This window comes from Etheostoma spectabile, chromosome 20, assembly GCF_008692095.1.
Source record: "Etheostoma spectabile isolate EspeVRDwgs_2016 chromosome 20, UIUC_Espe_1.0, whole genome shotgun sequence".
Lineage (NCBI taxonomy): Eukaryota > Metazoa > Chordata > Actinopteri > Perciformes > Percidae > Etheostoma > Etheostoma spectabile.
This window is the reverse complement of record NC_045752.1, coordinates 22,314,625-22,327,959: the sequence shown is the minus strand read 5'-3', so window position 1 is coordinate 22,327,959 and position 13,335 is coordinate 22,314,625. Positions and strand designations below refer to the sequence as shown.

The 13,335-nt window shown below is 39.9% G+C and overlaps 1 long non-coding RNA gene across 1 annotated transcript in view; it reads left to right on the top strand.

Annotated features, from left to right (window-relative positions):
- Nucleotides 1–5,405, top strand: part of LOC116669640 (uncharacterized) — a 12,337-nt gene extending 6,932 nt beyond the window's left edge. Inside the window, exons 3-5 of the long non-coding RNA XR_004326826.1 lie at nt 1,822–1,878; nt 3,107–3,131; nt 4,457–5,405. This is a non-coding gene — a long non-coding RNA (uncharacterized LOC116669640). The remainder of the gene's footprint in view (nt 1–1,821; nt 1,879–3,106; nt 3,132–4,456) is intronic.
- The last annotated feature ends 7,930 nt before the right edge of the window (nt 5,406–13,335 follow it).

Sequence of the window (13,335 nt, the reverse complement as noted above, 5' to 3'; positions counted from 1 at the left end):
TGGCTGTAGAACTCCAGGTCAGTCTGCGGTTTGGGTTTTGGCCCAGTTGCAGATTATTGTGGAGCTTCATTCTGTGCCAAAGTGCCATAGTCAAAGCAGGAAGTGATTTTTATTTTTGAGAAGATGTAATGTCCAAGCTCAAAGCTCACCTGGATTTAAACAAAAATTAGATTTTCATTGTCCATTACTTCAGAAAAGCACACACCATAGCTCATTACTGGAACATGTCACACGTTTAAATCCAGTGGATGTATTAAGTGAATAGGAACAAATAACAGGGCTCCCTCTTAAATAATGATTTAAAAGTAGTGGTGCGCTTGTATCTCTTAGACGTGCCAACAGTTTTGTTGTCAGAATTCCTCATGTGGAATACAGAAACTATGCACTATAGCTTTAATGTGTAATATGACCTTGTCTATGTGTATACTAACTGCTTGTCTGCCTTTTAAACTGTTGATCCTAGTGTTTGGTGAGCTGAAGACCCATTTTCACCCTGGTGGATCTATTCTATCTCACTTCCAGAAAGAAAGAGACTTAGCGTATTTTTCCCAAATGTCCAAATTCCCAAAACAATTACTTTAAGAGTGTACGCTGGTTAAAACTTTATTCTTGAATACAGTGGCACTTTGTGTTGGACTGTAATTCCCTGATGGAGGTATGGGCTACACTACTTAACAATCCTATTTTTCACACATTCCACACACACATGTATTTTTTCATGACCATTGAATCCAATTCTAACCAAAGCCATGCCAACCAAAAATCTTTGCATGTATAAGGTTTAATCAGAGTACATTACAAATCCTAAGTTAAAGCTAACACAACGGGCAAGAATGCATCATAAATAGTTTCACACAACAAAGTGTATCTGAATCCAGGCTGGTAATGATAATGACGATGATGATGATGATGATGATGATGATGATGAAGAAGTGAGAAATGAGGGTGGTGCCTGTGGCCTGAAACTCTGGAACCTGTCAGGCTTTTTTTTATTACTATTATTCTTATATATTTAAGAACCACAAACAGTGACAAACTATTACAAACGATACACTGAGACGAGACTGCGTCCCAGGGCCAGGTTTCAGGCTTAAAGCTTGAAGTGATGAACCATACACGCACGCACCCAGTCCGGCTGGGAGAGGGCAGATCTGTTTGTTGCTTTGGTTTAGTGAGGGCAACACTTCCTGAAGACAGACCTCGAGACATGACCTACTGTGGGACTGTGGCTTTCTCTCTTGCGTGTGTGTGTGAGAGAGAGAGAGAGAGAGAGAGAGAGAGAGAGAGAGAGAGAGAGAGCGCAACCTCCTGGCCTTTCTTCTTAATATGGACTTGTTGGGCCCAGAGAAGAGGGAGAAGGACAGAGTGAGATAAAGGCCTCCTCTCCCTCTGCTGCCTTTTAAGTGAGTCTCTCCCCACTGTGACTAGAAAAGGGAATGAATGTAGCCAGCTGGAAGAAGGAGGAGGTGTGTGAATGTGGGGAGGAGGGGGGGGGGGGGGCGTAACAGTGGGAGCGATCACAGACTGGAAGAGGGAATGTTTATCCAAAGCAGCAATCCCATTTTCCATGATCCCAAAAATAAAAGGCTGGCTCAGGCCTTATATGGGCAAGCTGGGAGTTTCTCGCCGAGCAGACTCAGAGCATTCTTGGAAAACACCCGGCTTCTCTTTCTCCCCCTCTGTCTTTATATGTCTTTCTCTCTGTCTCCTCTCTCTCCTTGATCTACTCAGTGATATAGTGTCCGTGATGGCGCTCAAATGGCATCAAAAGTCACTAAGAACATTGTAACCATAAATATGTGTATGTGTATCTTCTATCAGGTGTTGCTGTTGAGATAATGAAGATCAAAGATGGAGATCCAACCGATTGCACTTGGGGTAAGAGAGAACTTCCAGACTCTACAGAGAGTTTTGCACTTTTTAGTCAGTTTCAGAAAAATATAATACATTTGATATGACTCTAGAGAAGTTCCCTGACAGGCTTCTTATCATTCAGAACCGCATTGTTTCTGCTGAGATTACAGGAAGCCATTTCCACCACTGCCTCCCTCTTTGAAGTCCAGAACTTTAGACATTTACCATAACTCTGGGCAATATTCAATTTCAATTCAATTTTATTTATAGTATCAATTCATAACAAGAGTTATCTCAAGACACTTTACTTAATAGATTTTACTTTACAGATAGAGTAGGTCTAGACCATACTCCAGAATTTACAAGGACCCAACAGTTCTAGTAGTTTCCTCCAGAGCAAGCAACAGTGCGACAGCGGCGAGGAAAAACTTCCTTTTAGGCAGAAACCTCGGTCAGACCCAGGCTCTTGGTAGGCGGTGTCTGACGGGCCGGTTGGGGTTAGTGGAAATAACAAAAATAGAAAAATTAGTAGTTTGTAGCAGTTCTTTGAGGTAGTTCCTGGCATAGCAGGACGCCGTGCGGCATTACAAGGCCCGGCAGGACGTAGCTGGGCACCGCAGAACGTGTAGCGGGACCATGGTGACAGCTGCTACCCTGATTTTGGAGCATCCCTGATCCGAGGGAACATGCTGGGGAAAAAAGAACATAAGGACTCCGGGGAATGACTCCCCAGAGAATATACTCACAGATAAAACAATATGAAAATACAGCGGCTCCACATGAACTGACAAACCAACATCAAATGAGTTAGTAAAGTGTAGTTCCACCACAAGGCTCCAGAGCCGAGTCACTGCTCCTGTTCAGAGATTTTCCGGGTCTCTGGAATTCTACTGCAGGGAAGAAAAAGAAATTCCATCAATTAGTGGTTTTATGGTGCTGGAGAGTGCCGTCTAACATTTTATTTTCATACTCAAACCAATCAGTGAGTGAATGGAAGCAACTGGATTCATTAGGTTTCAACACAATTTTGTTCATGGTTTCCTTTAAATGTCTCTTGTCTTCAAGTTTGCAATTACAGAATTGAATGAGGTCAATTGTAAAGTGCTTTGTATGTTAAGGTAAAAAGGTGTGTGTGTGTGTGTGTGTGTGTGTGTGTGTGTGTGTGTGTGTGTGTGTGTGTGTGTGCGTGCATGAGTTTGTGTGCGCCGTTGCAATGTCTCTCTTTCAACTAAATATGTGTGTTGTATTTCAGATGTCAGAGATGAGCAAGTACAGAGGTGAGTAACACACACACACATACACACACACACATACACACACACACACGTGTGGAATGTGAGAGGGAGCAGTAACATGACAGGAAGTTGGTATTATGTAGGTCCACTGGGGGTTAAAACCATTTCCTGTTTACCCCTCCCCAACAAAAATGTTTGTGCTGTGCACTCCATCAATCTCTCTCTCTCCCTCTCTCTCTCTGTCTGCCTTTCTCTCTCTCTCACACACACACGCACACACACGCTATTTTTTGTCTCGCCCTGCTTTCACTGATGTTTCAGACATTAGTAGAAAGACGTTAAACTGTGTCTTAGCTGTAATTGAATACTGTTGTCTTCATTTGGTCATTGTGCATGCTTTATACATTCACCCCCAAAGAAACAGAAATACAACAAACCTGATTAAGCTATGCGCTCATACACATATTGTACTGATGGAGACACATGCCAGTTCATACAGTAAGCAATTACTAATCAACCCAATCCATTTTCACCAGTATTTCCAGTATCTATTAATCCGTAGATTTAGTACGCAGTATGGACTTATTTAGAAACAAGTCCATACTTTGAACCACATTGAGCATGTTTTATTTAGCTGTCATGAATTATTTCCATATTTCCTCCTCTGTCTTTAGAATAGACCTTTGTCCTTCATGATGCTGAGAGAAATGTGTTTATTCTGATGTCATCATGTCTCATCATCATAAGGCAACTATAACTTGCATCACTCTGATGCTAGCTTTCACTCAACTCATTCAGATTCCTATCAGTTGTTGGCCACCTGAGTGCCCGTGGCTTCCTGTTTTATAACATTTCTTTGTCAACTGTAAAGACAGTTTGTATAATGTCACGTTAAATCCGAATAGAAATCTATGCAGCAGATGTTATAACAGGTTCGGTAAAAACTAAATTCTCAATACATTTTCTTTTTACAACTCTTCACACAATCAACAAAACAGAACTTGCAAAATGGAGCCTGGGAGCACATCTTTCAATATTCATAAGGTTTTCTCACTCAAAGACAAACGCCTCTAAACCTCTATATGGACTGTACATTATACACATGTACAAACTAGGGTTAAAAAAACTGTTAAATAAAGAAGTGCCCTTCAGAGACAATGGCGATTCATATTTTAATGCTACCAGCTGTAAGTGTTGCTTCAGATCATCGTTCAATGAGTAAGAGTAAGAGTTGGTCCTGAGATGTGTACAGAGTGTTTCGGTTTCATTAGTGCATTTTGGATGTTAGTAAAAAAACAACAAACAGTAAGACGGCTTCTAAATTACTGACTGTGCTCTGTTTGCCTCATCCCTGTGTTTTTCTCCAGTCGAGCTATTCATCCCTGTGGCCCATGGTGCAGTGCTGCATCTCTGGTCAGTTGGTAGTCTGAGATGAAGCACTGTAGCTCGGGACGGAGGACAGACATATACCCACAGCCAGGTAACGGCATCCAGCAGCAGGGCTCCAGGCCTCTGGTTGGCTTCAGACAGGGAGGATGATATGAACCAGCATGCAACACTGCAATCACAACTTGTGGGTCACGGCCTGTAGTTTCGATGAGACTGGACCAACTCCCAAAGTTTGACAAGTTGTAGAATTCATCACAAAATGAGGATTAGGAACAAATTTGAAAATGTCACACCTTTGATTAATATACACTATATAATAAAATATGTTGTTATGGTATTTCTAACAATTTTTTTAAATGAATTAATGTAAGAATGTCTCTTTAATTTCCATTAAGATCTATCAAATGTAACATAATAAATGTCAGATTAATGAAGTTGACCACATGTTATAAATTATATGACGTGTGTCCGCCAAAATACAGACGTGATGTTTTCAAATCTTCTAACACGAGAGGTATGGAAACCACAGCTCCACGTCTGCATTTGAGGATGGGATCCCCCGTTCCACTGGTGTGATGATGGAGGGATGACATCGTTCATTTTTCTTCTCCTCTCTCCTGGGGTCCAGTTTTCCCAGGAATCCCTTGACCTATCAGAAAGGGGGATTCCTGGAAATACTGTTCTTGGGGGCGGGGCTTATCAGCTAATTCATTTACAGCATGTACCATAATTCTGTGTGGTGTGTGCAATAATGGTGGATATGTTTTTATAGAGTTAGTTTTGACTGCAGTTAGTGTTTAGACACGAGAGAAATCCATCATTAATTATTGTTTCAATCCAGCTCAAAGTCACGTCATGTTCCTGTTTATGAGATTTGAAGATTCTAATTACTGCTCATTCTGTTTAATAAACATTGAAAATAAAGAACTATTTGTGCATCGTCCTTTACTGTGAATGAATAGGCCTACTGCAGTTTGGGATTAGAGCAAGGTAGAACACATTACCAGGAAGTATTCAGATCCTTTAGCCTTCCTTATACAGTCAAACCACAATGTAAAAAGAATCCATTGCAGTGATCTTGTCATGCATTTAAAATCCAACTTAAGGACAGAAGCATTTTCAGCTAAATGTACTTAGGGCATAAAAAGTGAAGTAGTAGGCCTGTAACAATTATTAGATAATTGTCTAACTGCAACTTTTTTACATAGTCAGTGTTATTTTGTACAGCCACAATTAAATAATTAGAGCATTTTTTTTATGAGATTGGTCACGTGTAGCGTCACCTACAGTAACGTTAACGTATTTCTACAGGACGACGCCCCCACCCGCAGTGCAAGCCCAGTTGGCTTTCAAACATTAAAAATCAACTGAAGCATCTCAAAATGTGTTTAAAGGGTAAATACCGTTTTTTACAACCTGGTTCATTTTCCTATGTTTTTGTGTTAACTGACTGATGAGAACAACAATCTTTGACATTGGTCCAGTATTAAGAGAGATCATTGCAGTCGGCAGCGGTGAAACAAGCTACAATGTAAGATAATTGGACAATAGTCCAGCTTGTATTAACATTTATAAAAGTGCTGACAACATTATGGAAAGGATTTCAAAGGAGGTCGACCTTTCTCTTAAAAAGTAAGATCCTTTTTTAAATATAAAAACATCTGCGAAATTGCGTTCGCTAAACCCACCAGACTCCATGCAAATAAACAGTAATTTTAGCATTGTAAAATACACTTCAAAGTAGACAGAAACAAATCAAAACTATGAAAAGCCATGTTGGGTCATCTTTCCACCATTCCAGCAATCATAACTCTAGTTTTGGTTGGAATAAACACAAAGTTTATCGATTTACATGTGAAAATATATGTTGGCTTGATACACGCTTAAGGTATTGTTTTTTTTACTTGGAGTCTGGTGCGTTTAGCGCTAGCTGTTTCTGGTTAAACAGAAAGGTCTTAAAGAGATTTTCAAGGTCTATCTTTAAAGGGATCCTTCGTATAATGTTGTCACACTATTAATGTGAGCTGTATTGGCAAAACCAGCACTTTAGTGAAGGTAAATACAAGCTGCACAAGTGCTCTATAAACTTATAGCTTGTTTCGCTGCTGCAGACTGCAGCGTCCAGTTTCAAAGATTGTTGTTCCCATCAGTCACTTAGACACAAAAACAGGAAAATAGGGTCCAGATGGCTGTTTCCCAAAATCAGAATTTATATCCAGGATAACCAATAATAATTCTTTGAATTGTTAAAAAACCAACAATAACACATGTGGAGCCTGAACTCATTCTCTAGTGCAGGTAGTATGTCTATCGCTACAAACCAGAAGTAAGCAACTGGAGTCGTCGTCATGGCGGCATGCATTGTTTAGTGCAGGATAAGGTGAACAGAGGTCAACAGTGATTGGCCACTTTTTCAATGGCTCTGGTTCCGGGAGTTTTTTTCCCCATTAATTTGTTTCACTGATGTTTCGAAAATTGCTTAAGAGTTTTAGTCTGGAACCAATCCAACAAGCTACAAGATGAACAGTGAGCATAAAACATTTGATCTGGGGCAAAATAGCATTTTGAAAACGGCGAAAAGGCAAAGGCACAAGACTCTGTAGAGAAACTATCAGGGACTTCAGTGGCAGAAGCTCGCTCTGGCCATTTGCAGTTTCGTGGGTATGGTAAATGTTTCTATGGTAACAGCAAGATTGGACCATTCAGAGACGTTACTGTTATGCTTAGAATTGTGGGTACTGTAGTTTTTATGTCAAATACATAAATTAATTTTAAAAATGGAATTTCTTATTATCTGCTACAGCTTAAAAAGAAAAGACTTTACATTTTCTTTGGGGAGGACCCCTAAACCTTACACAAACCAAGAAGGCAAGCGCTTGTATTTGTAGAGCACATTTCAGCACAGGGCATTCAAAGTGCTTTACACAAAATTCATTAACAGATAAACACAAGTAAAAACAGTTAAAATCATAAGCATTAAAAAACGATAAAACACATGAATAGACAGTTAAAACAAAATAGAAACATTAGGACACATAAACACAAGACTAAAGTTACAGTGCCGCATAAGAAATTTAAGAAATGAGCAGTCATTTAAAGAAAGGCAGCATCAAAGAGAAAGGTCTTCGCCTTGATTTAAAAGAACTGAGAGTAGCAGCGAATCTAGGTTTTGGAGTTATTCCAGATTGGAGCATAGAAACTGAAAGCTGCTTCACCCTGTTAGTTCTGACTCGGGGACAGAAAGTGACCTGTCCCAGTGACCTGAGAGGTCTGGGGGGTCATAGTGTAGTAGCAGTCACGAAATGTATTTTGGACCTAAACCGTTAAGGGATTTATAAACTAGCAAGAGTACTTTGAAATCAATTCTTTGAGACACAGGGAGCCGTGTAAAGACTTCAGAACTGGAGTGATGTGTGATCCAGTCTCTGGGTTTAGGAGGACACCGTTACAGTAGTCAAGTCTACTGAAGATAAAGGCGCGGACAAGTTTTTCCAAACTCTGTTCACATAAGTCCTTTAACCCTTGTATGTTCTTTAGGTGATAGTAGGCTGACTTTGTAATGTCTTAATGTGGCTGTAAAATTCAGGTCTGAGTCCATGACTACACCAAGATTTCTGGCTTTGTCTGTTGTTTTTAACATTGTTGTTTGAAGCTGAGCGCAGAATTTAATCGTTCCTCTTTGCTCCAAAACAAACCACCTCAGTTTTTCCTTCATTTAATTTCAGAAAGTCTGGCACATCCAGCCGTTAATTTGTTCGATGCACTTAGTCAGTTTTTGTACTGGACTATAGTCCCCTGGCAATAAGGTTATGTAAATTTGTGGTGTCGTCCGCATAAACTAGGTACCTATTTGTTGTTGTTCTCCATAATCTGGGCCAGTGGGAGCATGTAGATGTTAAAAACCTAGGGAAAACAATAAACTTTTCAATTAGTAATCTCACAATTCACATGTTATTTCACTGTGCAGTTACTGACAGTAAAATGGCATTTAAACAGCTGCTTTACAAACAAAAGCAAAAAGCATCTTAATTTGAAGATTTCTGATGTTCTGATCTGTGATTTAACTTTCGTGTACTTCTAAAAATGTACAGTATTTACATCAGCTTTTCAGTCAGCCACCATATAAATCCTTCACAATTCCCTCGGTATTTCATCATCCCTGCATGCAAACTCAACTATTACGGGCATTCTATTAATTGAGACTAAACGTGACATTGTGTTGTGTCCATCACTCCTTCCTTCTCCTCTAGTCTTCAAATTACCGAGACCGATCTCAGGACAACCTAGGCGTCCTCTCCTCCCCTTCTCTGATTACTTGATTCAGTCTTTTTTGGGGGAGGGCGCCTTTGGAGAAGTTGTCAAGCGCGTAAAGTCAACAACTCAGCAGCTGATGTGCATCACGAGGTGGAACAGAAGTGATGTGTTTCAAACGGGCGATTCTAGGATCAGACCTTTAAGGGGGGCTCAGCCCCTAATTAGAAAGTGACACGGATACAGTGCCTTGCAAAGGTTTTTAACCAAACCAAAACCAAAATTTCAAAGGCTTCGTGTATGCTTTGAATACACTTTAAACCGTTCTCTTTAAATCTAACATCTAATGTGTTCCCATGATGGAGCTAGGCTGCTACTGTGTGATTGGACAACCTTCTTTAGCGTAGATTAAGCCTACAGTCAATTGTTGAGAATTTGTGATAAAATGTGATATTTGAGCACATTTTTTGTGGTTTAATTCCCTAGACAAAATAGTCTACCAGGTAGACAAAAAAGTCCTTACTGTTTTACTTAAAAGTATTCCACAGCATTAAATTATGAGGCCTTTCTATTTCTGTTCAACTTCTTACTGTAAATAAGTAATTTGCTCTGAAATGATCCTGAGCTCAGAACTCACAGCGCTCAACCAGAAAAAATCAACTGATCGGAAGGGCCAGGATTTACCTTCTTATGATTTCCTCATGTCTTTCATATGGCCACAGCTCTGTAACTCCTGAGGAGCCTGGGAGTTGTACATACAGACCTTAAACCAGGAAACATCATGTTGGTGGGTCTTTGTGAGTAAACTCCCTCCTTATTGGCTCTTTGTTGCCATGGTCACAGGTAGGATGAGTCTTGTTGGTTTCTTCGCTGTCCAATTGGGAAGGACATGCTCTAACTCCCCCCTTTGGGGTCATTTTCACACACAGATCAAAGGGTAATTATCATGTTAGTGAGAAGGTCTAACAGAATACAGTAAATCAGCATTCCAGTGTCTTAGTTTAGCCTAGTCTAAGACACCAGGTGGTTGGAGACAGATGGTTACTTCCCTTTTGTGGAGCAAACAGTATCTTTCTATATGTTAATAGCAGAGGTGGGTAGAGTAGCCAAAGATTTTACTCAAGTAAAAGTACTGTTACTTTAGAATAATATGACTCAAGTAAAAGTAAAACTAGTCATCCAATATACTTAGTAAAGAAAAAAAAGTGCTTGATGAAAAAACTACTCAAGTAGTGAGTAACTATTGAGTAACGTCTGATTTATTTCTCAAACACGCATCAATCAGACCGACAAAAATACAAATATTATCTTTAGGCAAATTATGCTCATCCAATCAATAAAATAATTAAATTAATTTATTAATTACAAAAATAGCTTAAGTGAGACTTGTCACATCATTTGATGGATACTGCATGTGCCAAACATACTGTATGTAACCTAAAAGACAAACATCCACCTCTCCACGAGAAACTAAAACTACCGTCCGTCTCCTCAGGTTAGATGTTGAGTTGTTGAACGCTCACATGTCCGTTGTTTTGGTCGACACAGAAGGGGGGGCGTCAACAAGGCCAATTGTAAAACAAAAAAAAAAATTTCGCTGTTGTTTCGCACTTTTCCTAAAAGGTAACCATGCTTTCACTATGAGGCCGGGGGGGAGGGGGTTCCTCCTGGTCTGCGTTGCCTTGGCGACGGTTGATTCTGACATCTTTGACTTGCTACAACCGTAAAGCTAACCTGTCCCAGCGCTGAGATTGAGTATGGTCACGTGACTGCACAACAACGTTTGATTGGTGAAACACAGTTAGGTGGTAGAGTCTTCAGTGGAAGTCTCCCTCTCTCTTATAAAATAAAACATTAAAATGAGACGCACAAGGGGGTAAAAACAATGACGCGTAGAATACCAAAGAGGAAAAAGAAAAGTAACGAGCTCATTGTAGCCTGTTGTAGCGGAGTAAGAGTACAGCTTCTTCTTCACTAATCTACTCAAGTACAAGTAAAAGTATAGTGAATTAAAACTACTCCTAGAAGTACAATTTTTTCAAAAACTTGCTCAAGTAAATGTATCGGAGTAAATGTAACTCATTACTACCCACTTCTGGTTAATAGTCTTTTGTTCTAAACCATATGACAGAGACAAGAAGGAGAGAGGGGGTAGGTGAGGACACAAAAGGGTCGTCTTGATCTACCTTTCTTGAGACAAACAATGGTAATTACACAGCATGATATGGAGCCCACACCACTGAATCACTGATTCAGATCATATCTTTTCAAACCCATCTGCAGTATAGATCTTAATACATAAAAACATGTATAATTACATAGTGATGAAACATTTAAACTTTATTTGATTCAACAGCTGTCACTTGAATGGTGTTTTGAGCTAACGCAATCAATCAATAATTTATAGATAGGTAAAACGTTTGTGAAATGACTGCTAGCTTAGCTACAAGCTAGCAATCAAACACAACAAAGGCTGTCAATGGAATGGTGTTTTGAGTTAACGTTGGTGTAACGGGTTGTAAATAGGTTTAGTTAAATTCCTGCATAAATGGGAACAGCGCCATCTGCTGGTGTCACCTTCTCAATGCGCCGCAGGGTTAAACTTGGTGAATTATGGGTAACCCACAGCAGAACTCTCGACAACTGCTGTGGTAAGTCGCATGTTAAACGTTGCAGAGACAATGTTAACCCTAACCCTAACCCTTTTGTTACTTTTGTGAGAAATGTTTTTGCAGTGTAGCCTGAGACTTTATTATGTACTGTGTATTTGAGTATTCTTGTTCATGATTGTAGACAGATACTAAGTTTTTCTCTTGAGTTCTTGAGCTGTGTCCATTAGGAGAGGTGTAAACGGCATCTCTCGTGTCTCTGTTAAGGTTTAGGTTTTGGTACCAGCCTATCCTAGCATATCTCCATGAGGAGAGTTTGTAACTGACTATTACGCAGTAGTGCTCAATGTAATCAATTTTTTTTTTCTCTCTTCTGGTTCCTCTTTTTTTTGTGTATGTAACGGGTTGTAAATAGGTTTAGTTAAATTCCTGCCAAAATGTCTTAATAGCCCACCATACAATGTTTAATTTTACTGTATAATTGTTGCAAAGTAGTTTCACAATGAATGCTGTTAGTTTGGCGTCGTGTGAAGCATTCATTTTGAACTTAGAGCCAAATGCTAAACTAGCTAACGTTATATAGCTTCTGATGCTATTCTTCCGGCTAACTCACTGTGTGTGTATAGGGCTGTTTGTGTCTCCGTGGTGTCAACGTGCTCGCCCTGATTTGGCCTGATTTCCCTATGTGCAGCGGCAGACGCAGCCTCACACACACACAACCCAGCGAGACTGGCTGTAGAGGACCGTCACAGTGGTCCCACAACCGTCACATTGGCAATCAAACAATCATATATAGCTAAAACGTTTTGGAAATGATTCCCATCTTCTGTTTCTAATGAGAAGTTTATTTCATGGATTTCACAAATTTCAGTATGACAGTTATGTCGTAAACCGTTTAAATAGGAGCATGCAACATGTGCACTTGACCAGAGCCGGTCTGACTCGACTCTCATCGGGTATGTCGTGTTATGCCCTAAAACATTTACATCTGAGCATGCTCGACTCAAATCTGCACTCTCCTCACTTTGGGCTGTGACACTCTGAACTGGTCTGTGTGCGGTGTAACCTCTAAATCAGTCCCTGTACAGCAGTGATTAAACAAACAATCCTATTGATACAATTTTTTTCCCCCAAGTTAGTCTCTTACTTAAATTCTAGTGGAAAAAACTTGTACCATACGTGCTGCTCATTTACAACAGATCTAACACCATAAGCAATTATACATCAACAGTTCCAAATGTCAGTGTTCCAACAAGTTGCTAAACAACACATTTTCATCGTCTTTTATTTCATACTCTAATCGCTGAGTATATTCTGTCAAGAAGTGGGGTCTGACAACTTGTCGACCCGACCTGGTGACTGTTGTTATATGTTCATTATGTCCTCAGTTGCATATTAGGTAATATGATGCTGTCCTGTTCTGTATTGTGTGTAAATACCACAGGGGAGCGCTATGGTGCAAGCTATACAGGACGCGTTGGTGACATGTTGTTTGTCCAAGTTGTTTTGACTTAGTTAACTCAGAAGCTGTCTGACCGTGAGACTAATGTGTCCGCAGCTAAAAAATAAATATGTCAAGAAAAGCTAAAGATGATTCATCTTTATTGTTAACTCTTGTCCTCCGAATACAATGTTACCTGCAATACAAGTATAATATAACTTAACAAGTTATGGGCCCAAAAGTTGTTAAGAAGATAAGTTTGTCAGTTTCCATTGTTTAGAAAGTTGCAACGGACCGCATGCTAATGGACTGCTAGCTACGAAAAGAGCAAGCTAACATGACGGAACAACAAAGGACGTGCAGGTTGGCAAATGATGAAAGTGTGATGGATTATATCATCAGAGCAGAAACTGCCATAACGGCGATGCTGAACGTAGGTGAAATGTAAGGAGACGGCCTCTAGTGGCTATGGTCTTAAAGGTATTACCGGAAAGTTTTGAGCCATTCGCAAAACATGTGGCACATACAGACGATAAAACCACGTTTGCAGAATTCA